This window comes from Schistocerca gregaria, unplaced genomic scaffold, assembly GCF_023897955.1.
Source record: "Schistocerca gregaria isolate iqSchGreg1 unplaced genomic scaffold, iqSchGreg1.2 ptg000214l, whole genome shotgun sequence".
NCBI lineage: Eukaryota > Metazoa > Arthropoda > Insecta > Orthoptera > Acrididae > Schistocerca > Schistocerca gregaria.
Window position 1 is genome coordinate 4,188,195 of NW_026061742.1, and position 24,813 is coordinate 4,213,007.

A 24,813-nucleotide genomic window follows, 5' to 3' on the forward strand; every position below is an offset into this window, starting at 1 on the left:
GGTGTGTCAGGTGGCAGTTGACGCTAAATAACGAAAAGTGTGAGATTGTCCACATGAGTTCCAAAAGAAATCCGTTGGAATTCGATTACTCGATAAATAGTACAATTCTCAAGGCAGTCAATTCAACTAAGTACCTGGGTGTTAAAATTACAAACAACTTCAGGTGGAAGGACCACATAGATAATATTGTCGGGAAGGCGAGCCAAAGGTTGCGTTTCATTGGCAGGACACTTAGAAGATGCAACAAGTCCACTAAAGAGACAGCTTACACTACACTCGTTCGTCCTCTGTTAGAATATTGCTGCGCGGTGTGGGATCCTTACCAGGTGGGATTGACGGAGGACATCGAGAGGGTGCAAAGAAGGGCAGCTCGTTTTGTATTATCGCGTTATAGGGGAGAGAGTGTTGCAGATATGATACACGAGTTGGGATGGAAGTCATTACAGCATAGACGTTTTTCGTCGCGGCGAGACCTTTTTACGAAATTTCAGTCACCAACTTTCTGTTCCGAATGCGAAAATATTTTGTTGAGCCCAACCTACATAGGTAGGAATGATCATCAAAATAAAATAAGAGAAATCAGAGCTCGAACAGAAAGGTTTAGGTGTTCGTTTTTCCCGCTCGCTGTTCGGGAGTGGAATAGTAGAGGGATAGTATGATTGTGGTTCGATGAACCCTCTGCCAAGCACTTAAATGTGAATTGCAGAGTAGTCATGTAGATGTAGTCATGTAGATGTAGATGAAAAGCCGATCTGTCTAAGCTGGATATGCAGCACTCGGCAGCCTGCACTTGATATTCGTCCGTATTTTCGGTGAGTATGTTTGCATGCATTCTGCAGTATGAATCATTTTGAGCACGTGCGACACGGGACGAGTTATCATCTACATCTATATGGATACCCTGCAAAACACATTAAAGTTCCTGGCAAAGGGTTCATCGAATCACCTTCACAACTGATAATTAATTGAAACCCTCAGCTGCCAACAGGTGTTGTTGATATACTTCGATGGGGACAGCTGAAAAGTGTGCCCCTACTGGGACTCGAACCCAAGATCTCCTGCTTACATGGCAGACGCCCAATCCATCTGAGCCATCGAGGGCACAAATGAACATCAGGACTGCAGGAATTTATCCCTCGCACGCTTCCCGTGAGACTCACATCCTCAAACGTCCACAATCCGATTACGTAATGTACTTAATAGGTATTTGTCCATCCACTCATTACTGGCTCACACTAAGGTGAGTTCCGGCAACCTGTGCGCATTCGCACAGACGAAGGTCAATGGCTGGGTAACGTTTAACCATAGATATGAAGATAGTAACTCTTCTCGAAAGAACAGGCGCCACCGACGACCGTGCAGCTCTTCTAGAATACATGACAGACCGGCCGATGTGGCCGAGCGGTTGTAGAAGCTTCAGTCGGGAGCCACGCGCCCGCTACGGTCGCAGGTTCAAATCCTGCCTCGAGCATGGATGTGTGTGATGTCCTTAATTTAGTTAGGTTTAAGTCGTTCTAAGTTCTAGGAAACTGATGACCTCAGATGTTAAGTCCCAAAGTGCTCAGAACCATTTGAACCATCAGTCCCTATGTTTACACACTACTTACAGTAACTTATGATAAGGACAACACACACACACAACCATGCCCGAGGGAGGACTCGAACCTCCAACGGGGGGAGCCGCGCGAACCGTGACAAGGCGTTGGAGACATGGCGGGTACCCCGCGCGGCTCATGGCAGCCGTGACACTGCTTCAAACAATGGACTGTAGAAACTTGTGTAAAGCACGGATTAAAAAAAAAACCTTTCCGTTCCAAGAGTCTAGACAAGTACACCTTTAAAAAATGCAACTACAAAGAAATTGAATTTTCGAACGTTTTGAATGAGAACCTGTCCTTATGGAACACCGTTGATCAAATGTCACAGGGATTATATACTCAGGTTTCACCTGTGGATTAACACTTTCTAATCAATATCCGGAATGAGCAGGGCTTAAAACTTTGAAGAGTTAAATTTCAAGGGCCGTTCTCTTGTATGCAAATAGTTTCACAGTAGAAATTTCTCTAGTTTTGTTTATTAATTAATTTATTTATTTTTTGCTGTAGGTAAAGAAGGATAGCATTGTGAGGAGGGGGAAGGGGGAGGGAGGAATCTTGCATCTCCCACCTTGGAATTCTCAGTACAGAATTTTTATTCATTACGAGATTCTTAGCCACTTGCAGAAGTGATTTCGAGTGATTCTGCAAAACTTTTCCTTTAGCCAATCGTAGCAACTATAGGATTCCGTTCCTGCTGCATGACATGTCTCGGAACGTACACTGACCAACTCATTTGCATAAAGAGCTAGCTTATCATCCGCTTCTCTACTTGCGTAGACCGTTCATGGTCTGCAAAGAATTTTTTTCTTTAATCGTTTTTTTATGTCTTTTATAAACTGCAACACTTTCTAAACTTTCTAAACTTAGCACCGTTGAAGCATGGTCTTTTACTGAATGATCAAAAAGCAATGCTGACAGCTGGAGTCCAAGGTTTTTGTTAATCAAGCCGTTTGTATTCTTGTGGTGATATCTCCGTAGAGTCTTTCATCCCCTAACGCATATTTCTTTATATCTAATTGAGAAGTGAAATACCGGTTTTCATAGATGCAGATTTAAAATATTTTAATATAACGCAATAAATATTTCATTAAAATTTTCATCCCCTTATGCTCGAAGTTCCAAAACCAGAAAAACACGTAGTTTTTAAAAATTGTAACACATTAGCCGAATACGAATTGTCAGATATATTTAGCAATCCTTTCATAATGAACCATTTTCTGAAACATCTCACACCCTTTAGGGGTTGGGTTTTCAAAAACAATTAAACACATATTCTTCTATTTAGAGCCGAGGAGCCAAATTCAAATCTTCATCCATTTAATTCTAAAAATTCTTTCATAGTGAAATATTTCATAAAACATTTCATCCCCTATTTCACTCTGTTAGTGAGTTAAATTTCCAAAAGCAACGAAACACATTTATTTTACATCCAACCGAGATGTCAAATACCTATTTTCATAGATGTAGCTATAGAAATGCTTCAGTAGTTCTTTAATAATTATTTATTTTCAAAAAACCTTCACTAATTATTTTATCCCCCAATGGAAGAATTTCGGAAAATGCTAAAAACTTGTTTCTTTTTTGTTTCTGACTGAGACACCAAATATCAATTTTCGTAGTTTTGTAGTTATAGCTTCAATAGGGACATAGGGACATATATTAAAAAAAACTTTCAACCCATATTTCACCCCCTTAGGAGTGAAATTTCGAACAATCTCTTCTTAAATGATGCTTTCAGCGTAAGATTTACACCTTCATCAAATTTCAAGTCCATATACTTTGCAGGTTGGGCTGGAAGGCTATGGGTCAGTGAAACCTGTGCTCCTATTGCACCTTCTTGGAGGTTGTAGTTCCAAAAACAGTGAAACACGTATTTTTCAATAACACAATTTTCATAGATTTCGCTTTAAAAATTCTTTCGCACTGAAATACTTTCATAAAACATTACATCCTATATTCCACCCCTCTTAATGGTTGAATGTATCAAAAACAGGTTTTCATATATTTCATGAAACATTTCATCCTCTATGAAATGGGGTATGGTAGTGACACACCAAAATCACAATAGTAATCCGTTGTAGTTGCTACATATTTTATTACAATCAAAAGCATTATAAAATCACAATCACAATAATAGAGGAGACTGCCTTACAAGGCCAGATCAGTTGGACAAATAATAAATAAGTGGAAGGAGACCCGTAAAACTTGAAATTTGAATATGACTATGTAAATATACTTAGGTAAAGCTTTACTAAAATAGCACAAATGTCCATAAAATTCATAGCAGAACTCTCACTACTTGCAATCAGGGGAGAAACAGATTAAGCGTAAGAATACAGATATTTAACGTTCGGCTAGCCAACTTTCCTAAACAAAACTGTATAAAAATGAGTAAAACAATTAAGGGGGTCCTTTAATTTTGACCAAACGGACCTTCAAATTTACTTACTCAGTTGATTAATCAACAATATTCTTAGAATGATTACAACTAGAACATGACTATATGACAATACCCTTAAAATAAGGTTGCTTCAATATTTCGCGTGAATTGGCGATAGACGCGAGCAGACTAAGGATTCTAATCAATACAAGAGATCCACGAGGCAGAGAATGACATAGAAATATACTCAACTTGGCAATGCAATTGAACTTTGGATGCTATAGTTCAGCACCGGAAAGATGGAATCACGCAAAAGTGACAACATAACCCAGGATGTAAAGGAGAGGACATGGCCTTAAATATCTCTCTGCCGCCGTGGTGCTCTGCTCGCAGTATGTTAGCGTCGACCGCTGCCAATTATCTCTAACAAAACACACATCAAGGGCAGACACTTCTCTGAGACATAAACTACACAACCTTATCTGGAGAACAGGTGAGCAATACAACTGGACTGAAACCAATGAGCCTCCGTGAGTTACTTGGCCAGTGCCAGCCCTTAAACTTTGATTAATAAGATCGCTAAAAATCATACCGAAGTTAAGATGACAAGACTTATCTCCAGGTTCGGCATATTAGTGGAAGAGACAATGAATTGGCGACGCTCTCAGCCGTATGTTCGCGGTAGAGTCTAGGGAAGGCAAGGGCCACGTGGAGCCGGATCTTGGGGAGAATTTCCTTCTCTCCGAGACACCCGGCTTCTTCTGCGACTTAGCCGGCAAACAGGTTGAGGACCCCGGGTGGGGACCGATTCGGCAGCAGTTGGCGGATGGCGAGGTCTTCGGGGGGTGGGGGGGGGGGTCTTGTGTAAAGGGGAAGACAACCGTGGTGAAGGGAAGGTCTGTATTCCACAGGAACGAGTTAGCATGGCACTCAGATATTTCCACTATTCGGCGGTAGGGGATCATTTGGGGTTCTACAAGTCCTTGAACCGAGTTCGGGAACACATGTTTTGGCCCAACCTATATGGTGATGGCAGGCGATTTGTTGGCAACTGTGTCCAGTGTAAGCGCGGTAAGCCCGATGTTGGGCCGCACAGGGAACTACTACAGTCGCTTAGGGAGCAGTGTCCTCTGGACCGCGACTCAAAGATCGAAACAACGATCGACGGAAACTGGCGCCAGAAACGCACCAGCTCACTCTATTTCATCCCCTTAGAGGTTGAACTTCCAAAAACACGAAAATACGTATTTTCTTATTTGTAACCTTGAAGTCAAATACCAATTTTCGTAGATGTAGCCTTAAAAATACTTCCATAGTTCTTCCATAATTTTTTATCTCAAAATAAAATGTTCATCCACTATTTCACCTCATAGAGGTTAAATTCCCAATAATACTGGAACACATATTTCTTTATTTCTGACCTAGAAACCAGATACAAGTTTTCGTCTGCCAAGCTTCAAAATTACCTTAATAGCTACATGTTTCAAAAATCCTTTCATTTCCTGTGTATCCCCCTTAGAGGTGGAATTTCGAAATATGCAGCATAAGCGGTATAAGATCAACACCCTTTCCAAATCTCAAGGTTTATTTTCCTTGGCGGTCTGGACTGCGTGAATTTCATAGTAATGGCCTCCACACACACACGCACACACACACACACACACACACACACACACACACACACACACACACACACACACACACCACTAACAATGCCACCACCACCTCCTGGGGAAATTTCTGCAGACGCCCTTGTTCCACTGCAGTCATATTTTGCGACGACCTACATTTAGCAGCGTGGGAGGGATAGTGTCGTGCAACAGACAGTATACTCAGTAGACAACGAACTGTTAGTTGTGAAATCAGCGACATAGGAACCGAGACTGACACAGAAGGTGCTGTAGGTGAAGCACACTAGACTCGTGTCTACCACAGCTTCAAATAGTATCGATTTACTATGAACGGAAGTTCCGAAAAGTGAGCAAGTAATTTTACAGTGAATTCAGTACCGATTGTGAGGATATACAACGAAAAACATTTCTATAATATTTCAGAAATAATGAAACATTCCACTCAAGTCGCGCGGCAGAAAACGCAATGGATATGCTTGCACTTAAGACGGAAGGCCCCACGTGCTTACGCAGGCTTACGACAGATCGCAAAATTCGGCAGTAGGCGTAAGGCAACCTCTTGTGCTGCCATCTGTTATTGATGCCAGGAATCAAGGTCTCAGTAGTACGACCATCCACTGGAGAGTAGTTTGCTTTGTAAGCACTCCGTCTTCAGGCCACGAGTGGCCTGCTGGGACGGGACCATCCGACCGCCGTGTCATCATCCGTGGAGGATGCGAACAGGAGGGGCGGGGGTCAGCACACTGTTCTCCCAGTCGTTATGATGGTTTTCTTTGACCGGAGCCGCTACTATTGGGTCGAGTAACTCCTCGATTGGCATCATGAGGCTTAGTGCACCCCGAAAAATGGCAAGAGCGCATGGCGGACTGGATGATCACCCATCCAATTGCCTTCAACGCCCGACAACGCACTTAACTTCGGTGATCTCACGTGAACCGATGTAACCTCCGCGGCAAGTCCGTTGCTGCAGATATTTTAGAGTAGTTGTTACGTTTCATAATTATCTAGTTTACGGGGAAAATGTAAAAAAGGCGATTGTCACCGAAGCAACAACTAATCTGAATTTCTGGTTAGTTATCAAGTGGTCTTATGTGCAAGCCTGAATATTTCATCCTTTGCGGTGGGAATGATTCAAACCCGTCATGTTCTTCTTATGAGGTGTTCTATTTATTTTGCACACAATGATCGTTTGTAGTTGTGTTGAGTTACCACCTTGATAAATTTTTGGATGGCGCACGTATCATAACTGAGATCTGCGCTTGCGCTTAATGGCTGAAGGTCAATTAGCGTAATGAGTAGTAGCGAATGTTATAGTTACATGTTTGTAAATTACTTCAGGTAAATTACCTTAGTAGTGTAATATTATCAGTATACCAGTACAGTATGTGGGCCAATTACGTTAGTCATGGAATACTATCCGTATAAGACTATGTCACCTTGATGTCCCGGACTTGGCTTCAATTTTGGAATCCACGAAAGAACTGGAAATTTTCCTTTACACAGCTTTCCATATAATTTCTATTACAGTGATTCAGTCTTGTCTCTCACTCGACTTTTCTGACTGTGAAATAAATTCTATCGCTCAGGTGCTTATTACCACTTCGTGTTTCCATTTGCCGATATTGCGCATAAACACTTACATATCTCAAAGTTGCTATGGACATTGATGGAACGACACACTTTTCTGTGGCGACATTGCAGTTTAGAGATAGAAAAACCGATCAGTTATAACGACATGGGTATTTTAGTTCTGAATAACCGATGTCTTTCGGTATTTGTTTGCTCTCGGTTATAACAAGTATCTTTTTATATTTTCCTGATAACCACGTAAAAACAGATATACCAATTAGCCACAGCTGTCGTAGTAAAATTTTTAGTTTTCAAATAAACCTTTTTTAAAAAAGACGAGTAATTTTTATTCGTAAGATTTCCATAGTTCTAAAATACTGCGTTATTACAGAAAAAATGGGTAAAGTGATGTATGCCGCTTTAATAACAATGCTGATAGAAACGAGCAACAAATGAATTGGTCCAACATTGCCGAGACAATACTGTGCGTGCCTGTTATACAAGCAGTTCGCGAGAATGGACGCAGTTTCTCGCTGTTGTCGAACGTCATTTGTAACACAGAATGGCACCATCTGAAAGCCTGGAAGTATTTTACGATATGCAGTACGAGTGAAGCACAATGGTCGATTTGGTCACTTGCGACATCATACAAGGAAAAAAGTTAAAATTTTACAAATCATTCATAGTTCGGGATAAAAATAGAAAGTGCGTGATCTGCTGCCTGTGTCTACGTAGTATGCCGTTATCTGCTTTTAGCCTTTAACAGAGAAATTAAAACGAAAAAGAGAGTTCTCCTGCCGCAGTTTTCACTCTTTATCGCTGGACTATACGTAATGCCCGCATAGTGCTGTGATAACCGATTTCAATATAATTTTTGATCAGAGTTCTAAAAACTAAAATCAGTAGGATAATACTGGCAGTTTTCTGTAGTATAGAAGCACTCGCTATATTTTGAGAGAAGCAGCGAACATCGGACAAAGTTTTATTGGACTATTTAATTGAAAGAAATTAGAATTATATTAATACCGTCAGTTGCTCAAGGGCGTTGATAAATATCAACGTGGACAAGTGAAAATGTGTGCCGCGATCGGGACTCGAACCCGGGATCTCTTGCTAAAATGACAGACGCTCTATCCATCTAGGCCACCGAGGGCACAGTGTATGGTTCGACTGCAGGGACTATCTCGCGCACGCCTCCTGCGAGACTCACATTCTCACCTTGAATGTCCATACACTACAGTCGTAGAGTCCCACTCCAACACACTCATTCCTCGTGGAAGACATGTCCATATCCATATAAGTATATGGTTCTGGCAATACCAGCCATGACCTTCTTCTGTGAAGATGCACAAGTATTCCCCGAACTGCTACGGGACTTGGTAAGAATGTGTTCCACGAGTAATGAGTGTGTTGGTGTGGGACACTACGAATGTAGTGTGTGCATATGCAAGGTGAGAATGTGAGTCTCGCGGGAGGCGTGCGCGAGATAGTACCTGCAGTCACACTATCGTCTGTACCCTCGGTGGCTCAGATGGGCAGAGCGCCTGCCACGTAAGCAGGATATCCCGGTTCGAGTCCCAGACGTGCACACATTGTCACCTGTCCCCGTTGATATTTATCGACACCCGTGAGCAGCTGACGGTATTAATATAATTCTAATTTCGTTCTGGACGGCTGCAGGTCGTCATAAATGTATTTGACGTTTTGATTCCATTTATCAATAAACTGAGAAAGTAAAATTTTTTTAATCTTTGTTTGATTTCTACGTTTACTAGAGGAAATAATGTAAATAAAAGACTGAAAATCGGTTATTACAAGAACTGGTATTGTGACGGGCTTTAACAATTAGGTTAAAGTGAGGCTGGGAAACTGATAAGAGCCGAAAACCAGTTGTTTCAGCGATAACCGACATTCCCACTGCTGTTCTGAGTGGTAAGATTGACGCGCAAGGACATCTAGAACAGTTTCTCAGAAAGGTTACTGCAACTCTGATGTTCTCAAAATGAACGGGCCAGCCATTGGCGTCCGCGAGGGGGAAGGGGAGGGGGAGGGGAGGAGGTGGGGAGGGGAGGATTGGCAAAAGGGCACTTTCACCCGTCGCCCCTAACCATCCTTGGAATCTGGAGTAAAGAGTTTTTATTCGTTACAGTATACTCATACTCTTCCAGATAAGAATTCTCCGCAATACTGCTAAACCTTAGCTTTGACCAGTTGTAGCGCTTATACAGTTAGGGTCTTGTAGCTTGATGCACCTCGTAACTGACCAGCTGATTTGTACACAGAGTGCCAGTTTCAGAATCATGCATTCCAGCCCCGACGCGCCTTCCCCCCTCCCCACCACTGGAAATATTTCTGCAGACTCCAGTCTGCCACTGTGCATATATTTTGATAACATCCTGGTTTTAATAGCATCGAGGGAACAGCATTGTGGAGTAAGGGTAGACCTAGCACAGAACACACCATTCCCAATGAAACGCATCACTTAGTAGATGGTGAAGTACTCTGAAGCTAGCCAGATAGAAACAAAACCTCCTGGCACTGTATCTAACCCAAATTCTAATCTTACACTAATCTCTTGTATGTACCTACCACGCCCTCAAAGGGCCAACGATTTACTATTATCAGAAGTTCCGAAAAATGAGGAAGAAATTGACCCACACCTTTTTCCGTTGTTCATTATTTCGATTACCCCATAAAGGGAATGGACTTGTAGCCACAGGTTACACAAGCGATAGATGGTTTAAAATACATAAAAAGAGATGACAATAGGAAACGATTTTTAAAAACACAATGATGCTCGGCTTTTACGATTTTTACAAGAAAAAAATGGATGACAAAATAAAGGTTTTTCAAAAATACGCTGGTGGGCAATATTGGGGATTTTTTTATCTGTATAGATGACTAGCGGAAAAGCTTGGTGTTGACCAGGCATTTATTTACAGCTGTGCGTCCACGTCCGTACTATGCAGCGTCTGGCCTTGTCCTGAGTTTTTATGACGTATCTCCTGAAACATGTGTCGTACAATGATATAATTTTGTAGGTACATTCAGCGTCATATGCGGATACTGTCTGCAAAATTTATTGCGAATATAGTACCAAAGAAGTAACAAATTTAAATGTCACGAATGCTGTGATCCCCACACACATGGGTGCAACTAATGTACACAGGATGCTTGGCTCCATCATTATGGCTACCATCACCTGTGGTCGAAATTGGACCAGCTGTGTCGACGTAGTGAAAATATAAATGTGCATAACATGGTAAACGTCCATTCTTTCCAGCCATCAGACCTGATCTACGATCAAAAATATCATGTAAAAGTTGGAGGGGCAACGGCCTTGCCGCAGTGGATACACCTGTTCCCGTCAGATCACTGAAGTTTAGCACTTTCGGGCGTGGTCGGCACTTGGATGGGTGACCATCCGATCCGCTATGCGCTGTTTCCATTTTTCGGGTTGCACTCAGCCTTGCGATGCCAATTGAGGAACTACTCGACCGAATAGTAGCGGCTCAAGTCAAAGGAAACTACCACAACGAGTGGGAGAGCCAGCTCCTCCTCCACCCTCAGTGCGAATGACGTGGCGGTCGGATGGTCCTGATTGGCCACTTGTGGCCTGAACACGGAGTGCTTTCTTAAAGTAGTGCTCCCTACATAAAATTGACAGTCTTGGCTCAGGGACTGTCCACGGTAAATGCTGCATTGGACCTACGAATACTATTAAAATAACGGTTTGAGTTCTCTTTAATTGTCCAATCATCTGAAGTGAGTCCTTATTGAAGTGCGCTGAAAAATAGATTTTATGTTAATGGCGGATAAATTTTTTGTTAATGGCGGCAAATTAACTTTACCCTAATGACACACAAGGTCAATGCCGTTCTATCACGTAAAGTATTCTCAGATCGAAATGTTTTGCATTACCAAATCTCCAGTGTAGATTCATCATACCGCAATTATAATTCTCAAAATAATTTGGAGCTACGTTCAATGCATATTTAAATGCATCTTTCAAAACAATACCAGAATTCTCATTAGATCATCATTATCAGTGGCTAGAGTATTCCTATTATTTCGTCTACCAAAAACCGCGTTTCACTATGGCTTTTTCAGTACGCTGTTTTGTTTTCCACTGCTGACAATAGAAACGATCTGGCAGATGTGACATTGTAGATGTCCAGTATGCGTGTCTTAATGCAAATAAACCGTCTGGAACATTTACCCTTGAACCTCCCTAGAATGGGATATCATGGAACGTTATTACTTTCCTGTGTCCATTTCTATCACACCAGCTGATCGCCACGACTGGGGAGAGTGAGGAGGGGTTGGGGTGAAAGTTGGCAGCACTTTGAGTGGCAGAAACCTCACGTTTCCGTCATTTGTTTTCATAATGACGTAGTGCCAATTCGTCACATTGGACGCTTTTCTCTCGGAAACGTTTACATTCATCGTCTGGATATCAATGTCGCCTTCTGAGGTATGCAGTCGCACCACTCTGTACGAAATAGGTTCTAAGCTGATGCAGTCGACAAGTAACGTCGAAATATATCGTCACATCGAAATATATCGACACCTCGAAATAAATCAACATCTAGAAATAAAAGGCCACCCCGAAATAAATCGCAACCTCGAAATAAATCGACACAATGAGAAAAATCGAAACTTCGAAATAAATCGACACCTCCAAAAGACTGCTACATCGAAATGATTCGATATCCCGAAATATATCGACATCTAGATGCATTCAGCTTACCATATAGAACGATATCTCGAAACTCAAGGAGCTCTCGAGATAAATCGAGGTATAGAAACATATCGATATCTTGAAATATAATGGTACCTCGTAATATAAAGATATCTCTAAAAATACGATATCTAGAAATTTATGGATTACTTGAGATATAGAGGTTCCTTGAAATATATCGATGTCTCGATATTAATTGATATCTGAAGTACACCGATACATTGAAATATATCGATACTTCGAAAAATATATAGACAACCCGATTGCGTCGGTATATCAAAATAAATCGATAACTCGACGTAAACGTGTACTTCGAAACCAATCGATACCTCGAAATAAATGGACTCCTCAGTATAGATAGATATCTCGAAATAAATCGACATCTCGATATAATGTGTGGCTCGAAATAAGTCAATATACCGAAATAAATCGATAATGGGAAAAAACTGGACGTCTCGAAATAAATCTGTACCCCTAAGAAAACGATTCTCGAAATAAATAGATATATCGAAATATATCGCTATCTCGATAAATACCGATATCTAGTGGTCGGATATATGTTTCAAGATGACATGACATATCAGTATAGTTCGATATACATGAAAATACTTTGGATTTTCAATATATTCGTAGATTTCTGGACCTCGGGGAAAAAATCGCCGATCCGACCTCGGTGCAAAAACGCAGACCTAGGGAAAAAACGCCGACCTCGGGGAAAAACGCAGACGTCGAGGGAAAAACGCCGACGTCGGGGTAAAACGCCGACCTCGGGGGAAAAACGCCGACCTCGGGGTAAACCGCCAGCCTCGGGGAAAAACGACGATATCGTGGGAAAACGCCGACCTTCGGAAAACTGCCGACCTCAGAAAAAATCCAGTTCCATTAATTTACACAGACACTAATGTATGTCACCATTAGGTTCTCAAAATGCAACAAAATTCCTGGTATTTATCACCTCACACAAAAAGTGGTCGCGACAGAAAAGTCTCGTTCTTTAGAAAGTTTAGAATGAGATGTTCTAAATATTGCAGTTTATCCATTTACAATAATCTACAAGCACTGCACAATGAGAAGAGACTGTCAACCACAGCACTTTGAAATAGTGGACAGCCAGGAAGACAGAGGTTGCATTGCTGTTTCTAATCCACTGGTGCTTGAGATTCAGAATCCAGGATTGCCTCGAATAAGAACAGCAGGAATGAATGTCCTGCACCAGTGTAGAACTTATTCTGGAACTCCACAGAAAATCACAAGGCACAATTATATCACATCATTCTCAGAAAACTACAGAAGCCTCTAATGGACGTAACAACGTCGTCAACTCCTTCACCAGTGAAAGATCTTAGTAGCTATTGAGTCAAGAGTAGGTGGCCAATTAATAATTTGTTGTTCAAAGCTAACTTCAGTGTATATGGGAATACTCAGTGGACATCTTTAACCATCATATTTTACTGTCTAAGATATGTCAACTTCCCAGACTATAAGTATAAGCTGAGCTTGGTCTTTCCCAATCCGAGATTGTTTAGAATGGGTATCACGGGAATCAGATCCACTGGGCATTTAGAGCAACCTGCTTTAAACAATATGAGCAGGCAATAGACACAGACACAGAATTTGAAATTTCTCTGTGAAGCGGTTACCTTCATCGTCTGCAAACTTATGTTGTGTGCTGCGGTATGCGGAGGCACTAATAGCAACACAGTAGAACATAGAAGAAGCTTCTAGGTTTATGTAAGTAGCCCGTAGGAAACAGTACAATTCAGGTTTTAGTTATCGATTACTGATTTATTAGCCGGCTTTGCCAGTAAAATGACCTACTACCTTAAGATTTGGCATTAAACAAGGTCTGGCAGCCACGTTACACGAGAGAATGTGAAAAGTGTTCATATGAACTAAAAACCTAACAAATCCGCCCGTTTTCACATCTGCTTTTGAATCCACGTAATGCGAGATCGTCACATTGGCCGTTTTCTCTCTGAAACGGTTACATTTATCGTTTGCAATGCTATGTAGCGTGCTGCGATTGCGGAGACACTAAAACCACCATAGTAGAACACAGAAGAAGCTTTTAATTTGGTGTAATAGCCAGTAAGAAGCAGTACAAATCAAGTTTTAGTTATCGATTATTGAATTTTTAGCCAGCTTTGGTGCCTTGGACATGGGCTAGGACCTCAAGATTTGGCATGAGGGGACGTCTAGCAACCACGTTGCACGGGAGAATGTGAAAAGTTTTCATGTGCAGTAAAAACCTAAGAAACCCGCCCGTTTTCGTCATCTGCTTTCGAATCGACGTAATGCCAGATCATCACATTGGCCGTTTTCAACCTGAAACGGTTACATATATCATGTGCAAAGCTTTGTCGCGTGCTGCGGTATGCGGAGACACTGGAAGCACCATAGTAGAACACAGAAGAAGCTTTTAATTTGATGTAACAGCCACTAAGGAGCAGTACAACTCAAGTTTTGGTTATCGATTATTGATTTTTAGCCGGCTTTGGTGCCTTGGACATGGGCTACGACCTTAGGATTTTGCATGAAGGGAAGTCTAGAAGCCGCATTGCACGAGAGAATGTGAAAAGTGTTCATATGTAGTAAAAACCTGAGAAATCCGTCCGTTTTCGTCATTTGTTATCGAACCGACATATAGCCAGATAGTCACATTGGCCGCTCTTCTCTTTGAAACGGTTACATTTATCGTCTGGAAAGCTATGTCGCGTGCTGCGGTATGCGCGAGACACTAAAAGCACCATAGTAGAACACAGAAGAAGCTTCTAAGTTGATGTAATAGCCAGTAACAAACGGTGCAATTCAAGTTTTAGTTATCGATTATTGACCTTTTACCCTTCTTTGGTGCCTTGGACATGAGCTAGGACCTGAAGATTTTACATGAAGCTAAGTCTAGCAGCCGCCTTGCACGGGAGAATGTGAAAAGTGTTCATATGTAGTAAAAACCTGAGAAATCCGTCCGTTTTCGCCATTTGTTATTGAATCGACTTAAAGCCATATCGATACATTGGACGCTCTTCTCTCTGAAACGGTTACATTTATCGTCTGCAAAGCTATGTCGCGCGCTGCGGTATGCGGAGACACTAGAAGCACTACACTAGAACACAGAAGAAGCTTCTAAGTTGATGTAATAGCCAGTAAGAGGCAGTACAATTGAAGTTTTAGTTATTGGTTTTTGACTCTTTATTCGGCTATGTAATAGCCAGTAAGATGTAGTACAATTCAAGTTTTATTTATCGATTATTGAATTTTTAGCCTTCCTTGGTGCCTTGGATATGAGCTAGGACCTTACGATTTTGCATGAAAAGAGGATTAGCAGTCGCGTTGCTCGGGACAATGTGAAAAGTGCTCATATGTAGTAACAACCTGAGAAATCCGTCCGTTTTCGTCATTTGTTATTGAATCGACTTAAAGCAAGGACGTTACATTGGCCGCTCTTCTCTCTGAAGCGGTTACATTTATCGTCTGCAAAGCTATGTCGCGTGCTGCGGTATACGGAGACACTAAAAGCACCATAGTAGAACACAGAAGATGCTTCTAAGTTCATGTAATAGCCAGTAAGAAGTAGTACAAATCAAGTTTTTTGTTATCGATTATTCACTTTTTAGCCGGCATTGGTGCCTTGTACATGAGCTAGGACCTTACGATTTTGCATGAAAGGAGCACTAGCAGCCGCGTTGCACGGGAGAATGTGTTAAATGTTCATTTGTAGTAAAAACCTTAGAAATCCGTTTGTTTTCGTCATTTGTTATCAAATCGACTTAAAGCCAGATCGTCACATTGGTCGCTCTTCTCTTAAAACGGTTACATTTATTGTCTGGAAAGCTATGTCGCGTGATGCGGTATGCGGAGACACTAAAAGCACCATAGCAGAACACAGAAGAAGCTTCTAAGTTGAAGTAATAGCCAGTAAGAAGTAGTACAATCCAAGTTTTAGTTATCGATTATTGACTTTTTAGCCCGCTTTGGTACCTTGGACATGAGCTAGGACCTTACGATATTGCAAGAATGGACGACTAGCAGCTGCGTGCATGGGAGAATGTGAAAATTGTTCTTATGTAGTAAACACCTGAGATATCCGTCCCTTTTCGTCATTTGTTACCAAATCGACTTAAAGCCAGATCGTTACATTGGCAGCACTTGTCTCTGAAACGGTTACATTTATCGTCTGCATGGCTATGTCGCGTGCTGAAGTATGCGGAGACACTAAAAACACCATAGTAGAACACAGAAGAACCTTCTAAGTTGATGTAACAGCCAGTAAGCAGTAGTACAATCAAGTTTTAGTTATTGGTTTTTGACTTTTTATTCTGCTATGTAATAGCCAGTAAGATGTTGTACAATTCTAGTTTTAATTATCGATTATTGAATTTTTAGCTTTTTGGTGCCTTGGACATGAGGTAGGACCTTACGATTTTGTATGAAAGGAGGATTAGCAGCCGCGATGCTCGGGACAATGTGAAAAGTGTTCATTTATAGTAAAAACCTGAGAAATCCGTCCGTTTTCGTCATTTGTTATCAAATCGACTTTAAGCCAGTTCGTCACATTGGCCGCTCTTGTCTCTGAAACGGTTACATTTATCGTCTGGAAAGCTATGTCGCGTGCTGCGGTATGCGGAGACACTAAAAGCACCATAGTAGAGCACAGAAGATGCTTCTAAGTTCATGTAATAGCCAGTAAGAAGTAGTACAAATCAAGTTTTCGTTATCGATTATTCACTTTTCAGCCGGCTTTGGTGCCTTGTACATGAGCTAGGACCTTACGATTCTGCATGAAAGGAGGACTAGCAGCCGCGTTGCACGGGAGGAAAGTGTTCATATCTAGATAAAACCTGAGAAATCCTGCCGTTTTCGTCATTTGTTATGGAGTCGACTTAAAGTTAGATCGTCACATTATCCGCTCTTCCCTCTGAAACGGTTACATTTATAGTCTGAAAGGCTATGTCGCGTGCTGCGGTATGCGCAAGACACTAAAAGTACCATAGTTGAACACAGAAGAAGCTTCTGAGTTCATGTAATAGCCAGTAAGAAACATTACAATTCAAGTTTTAGTTATCGATTATTGACCTTTTACCCTTCCTGGGTGCCTTGGACATAAGCTAAGACCATAAGACTTTGCATGAAAGGAGCACTAGCAGCCGCGTTGCACGGGAGAATATGTTAAGTCTTCATTTGTAGTAAAAACCTTAGAAATCCGTTCGGTTTCGTCATTTGTTATCAAATCGACTTAAAGCCAGATCGTCACATTGGTCGCTCTTCTCTTAAAACGGTTACATTTATTGTCTGGAAAGCTATGTCGCGTGATGCGGTATGCGGAGACACTAAAAGCACCATAGCAGAACACAGAAGAAGCTTCTAAGTTGAAGTAATAGCCAGTAATAAGTAGTACAATGCAAGTTTTAGTTATCGATTATTGATTTTTTAGCCCGCTTTGGTATCTTGGACAGGAGCTAGGACCTAACGATATTGCAAAAATGGACGACTAGCAGCTGCGTTGCATGGGAGAATTTGAATATTTTTCTTATGTAGTAAACACCTGAGATATCCGTCCCTTTTCCTCATTTGTTATCAAATAGACTTAAAGCCAGATCGTTACATTGGCCACTCTTCTGTCTGAAACGGTTACATTTATCGTCTGCAAAGCTATGTCGCGTGCTGCCGTACGCGCAAGACACTAAAAGCACCACAGTTGAACGAGGAAGAAGCTTCTAAGTTCATGTAATAGTCAGTAAGAAACATTACAATTCAAGTTTTAGTTATCGATTATTGATCTTTTACCCTTCCTGTTTGCGTTGGACTTGATCTAGGACCTTAAGACTTTGCATGAAAGGACCACTAGCAGCCGCGTTGCGCGGGAGAATGTGAAAAGTGTTCATATATAGTAAAAACCTTGAGAAATCCGTCCGTTATCGTCATTTGTTATCGAATAGACTTAAACCAAGATCGTCACGTAGGCCGCTCTTCTCTCTGAAACGGTTACATTTATCGTCTGCAAAGCTATGTCTCATGCTGCGGTATGCGGAGACACAAAAAGCACCATAGTAGAACACAGAGGAAGCTTCTAAGTTGAAGTAATAGCCAGTAAGTAGTACAATGCAAGTTTTAGTTATCGATTACTGACTTTTTAGCCGGCTTTGGTACCTTGGACATGAGCTAGGACGTTACGATTTTGCATGAAGGGAACTGTAGCAGCCGCTTTGCACGGGAGAATGTGAAAAATGTTCATATATAGTAAAAACCTGAGAATTCCCTCCGTTTCCGTCATTTGTTATCGAATCGACTTAAAGCCAGATCGTCTCATTGGTGGCTCTTCTCTCTGAAACAGTTACATTTATCGTCTGCAAAGCTATGTCGCGTGCTGCGGTATGGGCGAGACACTAAAAGCAGCATAGTAGAACACAGAAGAAGCTTCTAAGTTGTTGTAATAGACAGTAAGAAGTAGTACAATTCAAGTTTTAGTTATCGATTATTGACTTTTTATTCGGCTTTCGTGCCTTGGGCATAAGCTAGGACCTTAAGATTTTGCATGAAAGGAGGACTAGCAGCCGCGTTGCACGGGAGACTGTGAAATGTGCTCATTTGTAGTAAAAACCTAAGAAATCCGCCCGTTTTCGTCATTTGTTGTCAAATCGACTTAAAGCCAGTTCGTCACATTGCCCGCTCTTCTCTCTGAAACGGTTACATTTATCGTCTGCAAAGCTATATCGAGTGTTGCGGTCTGCGGAGACTCTAAAAGCACCATAGTACAACACAGCAGAAGTTTCTAAGTTCATGTATTAGCCAGTAAGAAACAGTGCAATTCAAGTTTTAGTTATCGATTATTGACTTTTTAGCCGGCTTTGGTGCTTTGGTCATGAGCTAGGACCTTAAGATTTTGCATGAAAGGAGGACTAGCAGCCGAATTGCACGGGAGAATGTGAAAACTGTTCATACGTGGTAAAAACCTGAGAAATCCTTCCGTTTTCGTCATTTGTTATCGAATCGACTTACAGCCAGATCGCATTATTGACCGGTCCTCCCTCTGAAACGGTTACATTTATCGGCTGCTAAGCTATGTCGCAGGGTGCGGTATGCGGAGACACTAAAAGCACCATAGTAGAACACAGAAGAAGCTTCTAAGTTGATGTAATAGCCAGTAAGAAGTAGTACAATTCAAGTTTTCGTTAACGATTATTCACTTTTCAGCCGGCTTAGGTGCCTTGTACATGCTCTAGGACATTAAGATTTTGCATGAAAGGAGGACTAGCAGCCGCATTGCATGGGAGAATGTGAAAATTGTTCTTATGTAGGAAACACCTGAGATATCCGTCCCTTTTCGTCATTTGTTATCAAATCGACTTAAAGCCAGATCGTTTCATTGGCAGCACTTGTCTCTGAAACGGTTACATTTATCGTCTGGAAAGCTATGTCGCGTGATGCGGTATGCAGAGACACTAAAAGCACCATAGCAGAACACAGAAGAAGATTCTAAGTTGAAGTAATAGCCAGTAATAAGTAGTACAATGCAAGTTTTAGTTGTTGGTTTTTGACTTTTTATTTTGCTATGTAATAGCCAGTAAGATGTATTACAATTCAAGTTTTAATTATCGATTATTTAATTTTTAGCCTTTTTTGGTGCCTTGGACATGAGCTAGGACCTTACGATTTTGTATGAAAGGAGGATTAGCAGCCGTGTTGCTCGGGACAATGTGAAAAGAATTCATATGTAGTAACTAACTGAGAAGTCCGTCCGTTTTCGTCATTCGTTATCGAATCGACTTAAGGCAAGGACATTACATTGGCCGCCCTTTTCTCTGAAACGGTTACACTTATCATCTGCAAAGCAATGTCGCGTGCTCCAGTATGCGGAGACACTAAAAGCACCATAGTAGAACACAGAAGAAACTTCCAAGTTGATGTAATTGCCAGTAAGAAACAGTACAATTCAAGTTTTCGTTATCGATTATTGATCTTTTACCCTTCTTTGTTGCCTTGGACATGAGCTATTACCTTAAGATATTGCATGAATCGAAGTGTACCAGCCGCTTTGCGCGGGAGAATGTGAAAAGTGTTCATATACAGTAAAAACCTGAGAAATCCGTCCGTTATCGTCATTTGTTATCGAATAGACTTAAAACAAGATCGTCACGTAGGCCGCTCTTCTCTCTGAAACGGTTACATTTATCGTCTGCAAAGCTATGTCTCGTGCTGCGGTATGCGGAGACACAAAAAGCACCATAGTAGAACACAGAGGAAGCTTCTAAGTTGAAGTAATAGCCAGTAAGTAGTACAATGCAAGTTTTAGTTATCGATTACTGACTTTTTAGTCGGCTTTGGTACCTTGGACATGAGCTAGGACGTTACGATTTTGCATGAAGGGAACTGTAGCAGCCGCTTTGCACGGGAGAATGTGAAAATTGTTCATATATAGTAAAAACTTGAGCATTCCCTCCGTTTCCGTCATTTGTTATCGAATCGACTTAAAGCCAGATCGTCTCATTGGTGGCTCTTCTCTCTGAAACAGTTACATTTATCGTCTGCAAAGCTATGTCGCGTGCTGCGGTATGGGCGAGACACTAAAAGGAGCATAGTAGAACACAGAAGAAGCTTCTAAGTTGTTGTAATAGACAGTAAGAAGTAGTACAATTCAAGTTTTAGTTATCGATTATTGACTTTTTATTCGGCTTTCGTGCCTTGGGCATAAACTAGGACCTTAAGATTTTGCATGAAAGGAGGACTAGCAGCCGCGTTGCACGGGAGACTGTGAAAAGTGCTCATTTGTAGTAAAAACCTAAAAAATCCGCCCGTTTTCGTCATTTGTTGTCAAATCGACTTAAAGCCAGTTCGTCACATTGCCCGCTCTTCTCTCTGAAACGGTTACATTTATCGTCTGCAAAGCTATGTCGAGTGTTGCGGTATGCGGAGTCACTAAAAGCACCATAGTACAACACAGCAGAAGTTTCTAAGTTCATGTATTAGCCAGTAAGAAACAGTGCAATTCAAGTTTTAGTTATCGATTATTGACTTTTTAGTCGGCTTTCATACCTTAGACATGAGCTAGGTCTTTATGATTTTGCGTGAAAGGAGGACTAGAATCCGCGGGCACGGGAGAATGGGAAAAGTGTTCATATATAGTAAAAACCTGAGAAATCCGTCAGTTTTCGTCATTTGTTATCGAATGGACTTAAACCCAGATCGTCACGTTGGCCGCTCTTCTCTCAGAAACGGTTACATTTATCGTCTGCAAAGCTGTGTCGCGTGATGCCGTATGCGGAGACAGTAAAAGCACCATAGTAGAACACTGATAAAGCTTCTACGTTTATGTAATAGGCATTAAGAAGTAGTACAATTCACGTTTTAGTTATCGATTATTGACTATGTAGCCGGCTTTGGTGCATTGGACATGAGCTAGGACCTTAAGATCTTGCATGAAAGGAGGACTATTAGCCGCGTTGCACGGGAGAATGTGAAAAGTGTTCATACGTGGTAAAAACCTGAGAAATCCTTCCGTTTTCGTCATTTGTTATCGAATCGACTTAAAGCCAGATCGTTACATTGGCAGCACTTGTCTCTGAAACGGTTACATCTATCGTCTTCATAGCTATGTCGCGTGTTAAAGTATGCGGAGACACTAAAAGCACCATAGTAGAACACAGAAGAACCTTCTAAGTTGATGTAACAGCCAGTAAGCAGTAGTACAATCAAGTTTTAGTTATTGGTTTTTGACTTTTTATTCTGCTATGTAATAGCCAGTAAGATGTAGTAAAAATCAAGTTTTAATTATCGATTATTGAATTTTTAACCTTTTTTGGTGCCTTGGACATGAGCTAGGACCTTACGATTTTGTATGAAAGGAGGAGTAGCATACGCGTTGCTCGGGACAATGTGAAAAGTGTTCATATGTAGTAACGAACTGAGAAGTCCGTCCGTTTTCGTCATTTGTTATCGAATCGACTTAAGGCAAGGACGTTACATTGGCCGCTCTTCTCTCTGAACTGGTTAGATTTATCGTCTGCAAAGCTATGTCGCTGGGTGCGGTATGCGGAGACACTAAAAGCACCATAGTGGAACACAGAGGAAGCTTCTAAGTTTATGTTATAGCCAGTAAGAAGTAGTACAATTCAAGTTTTCGTTATCGATTATTCACTTTTCAGCCGGCTTAGGTGCCTTGTACATGATCTAGGACCTTAAGATTTTGCATGAAAGGTGGACTAGCAGCCGCGTTGCACGAGGGAACGTGAAAAGTGTTAATATGTAGTAAAAACCTGAGAATTCCGGCCGTTTTCATCATTTGTTATCGAGTCGACTTAAACCCAGATCGTCACATTGGCCGCACTTCCCTCTGAAACGGTTACATTTTTCGCCTGCAAAGCTATGTCGCTGGGTGCGGTATACGGAGACACTAAAGGCACCACAGTAGAAGCTTCTAAGTTGATGTAATAGCCAGTAAGAAGTGGTACAATTCAAGTTTTAGTTATCGGTTTTTGACTTTTTATTCGGTTTTGTAATAGCCAGTAAGATTTAGTACAATTCAAGTTTTAACTATCGATTATTGAATCTCTAGCCTTCTTTGGTGCCTTGGACATGAGCTAGGACCTTACGATTTTGTATGAAAGGAGGATTAGCAGCCGCGTTGCTCGAGACAATGTGAAAAGTGTTCATATGTAGTAACAACCTTAGAAATCCGTCAGTTTTCTTCATTTGTTATCGAATCGACTTAAAGCAAGGACGTTACATTGGCCGCTCTTCTCTCTGAAACGGTTACATTTATCGTCTGCAAAGCTATGTCGCGTGCTGCGGTATGGGCCAGACATTAAAAGCACCATGGGAGAACACAGAAAAAGCTTCTATGTTGACGTAATAGCCAGTAAGAGACAGTAAAATTCAAGTTTTAGTTATTGATTATTTACCTTTTACCTTCCTTTGGTGCCTTGGACATAAGCTAGAACCCTACGATTTTGCTTGATGGGAAGTCTAGCAGCCGCGTTGCACAGGAGAATCTGAAAAGTGTTTATATGTAGTAAAAACCTGAAAAATCCGGCCGTTTTCGTTATTTGTTATCTGTTCGACTTAAAACCAGATCGTCACACTGGCCGCTCTTCTCTCTGAAACGGTTACATTTATCGTCTGCAAAGCTATGTCGCGTGCTGTGGTATGCGGAGACACAAAAAGCACCATAGTAGCACACAGAAGAAGCTTCTAAGTTGATGTAATAGCCAGTAAGAAACACTACAATTCAAGTTTTACTTATCGAATATTGACCTTTTACCCTTCTTTGGTGCATTGGCATGAGGTAGTACCTTAAGATTTTGCATGAAATGAGGACCAGCAGCCGCGTTGCACGGGAGAATGGGAAAAAAGTTCATATGTAGTAAAAACCTGAGAAATTGGGCCGTTTTCGTCATTTCTTATCAAATCGACTTAAAGCCATATCGTCACATTGGTCGCTCTTCTCTCTGAAACAGTTACATTTATCATCTGCAAAGCTGTGTCGAGTGCTGCAGTATGCGGAGACACTACAAGCACCATAGTAGAACACAAAGAACCTTCTAAGTTGAAATAATAGCCAGTAAGAAGTAGTACAATGCAAGTTTTAGTTATCGATTACTGACTTTTTAGCCAGCTTTGGTACCTTGGACATGAGCTAGGACGTTACGATTTTGCATGAATGGAGGACTAGTAGCTGCGTTGCACGGGAGAATGTGAAAAGTGTTCATGTGTAGTAAAACCTGAGATATCCGTCCATTTTCGTCATTTGTTAACAAATCGATTTAAAGCCAAATCGTTACATTGGCCACTCTTCTGTCTGAAACGGTTACATTTATCGTCTGCAAAGCTATGTCGCGTGCTGCCGTATGCGCAAGACACTAAAAGCACCGCAGTTGAACACAGAAGAAGCTTCTAAGTTCATGTAATAGTCAGTAAGAAACATTACAATTAAAGTTTTAGTTACCGATTATTGACCTTTTATCCTTCCTGGGTGCGTTGGACGTGATCTAGGACCTTAAGACTTTGCATGAAAGGACCACTAGCAGCCGCGTTGCACGGGAGAATGTGTTAAGTGTTCATTTGTAGTAAAAACCTTAGAAATCCGTTCGGTTTCGTCATTTGTTATCAAATCGACTTAAAGCCAGATCGTCACTTTGGTCGCTCTTCTCACTGAAACGGTTACATTTATAGTCTGGAAAGCTATGTCGCTGGGTGCGGTATGCCGAGACACTAAAAGCACCATAGTAGAACACAGAAGAAGCTTCTAAGTTGAAGCAATAGCCAGTAAGAAGTAGTACAATTCAAGTTTTAGTTGTCGATTATTCACATTTTAGCCGGCTTTGGTGGCTTGGATATGACTTAGGACCTTAAGATTTTGCATGAAAGGAGGACTAGCAGCCGCGTTGCACGGGAAAATGGGAAAAGTGTTTCATATGTAGTAAAAACATGAAAAATCCGTCCGTTTTCGTCATTTGTTATGGAATCGACTTAAAGCCACATGGTCACATTGGCCGCTCTTCTCTCTGAAACGATTACATTTATCGTCAGCGAAGCTAAGACGCGTGCTGCAGTATTCGGAGTCACTAAAAGCACCATAGTAGAACACAGAAGAACTTCTAAGTTGATGTAATAGCCAGTAAGAAGTATTACAATTCAAGTTTTAGTTATCGATTATAGACTTTTTAGCCGGCTTTGGTACCTTGGACATGAGCTATGACCTTACAATTTTGCATGAAAGGATAACTAGGAGCTGCGTTGCACGGGAGAATGTGAAAAGTGTTGATATGTAGCAAAAACCTAAGATATTCGCCCGTTTTCCTCATTTGTTATCAAACCGACTTTAAGCCAGATCGTCACATTTGCCGCTCTTCTCTCTGAAACGGTAACATTTATCGTCTGCAGAACTATGTCGCGTGTTGC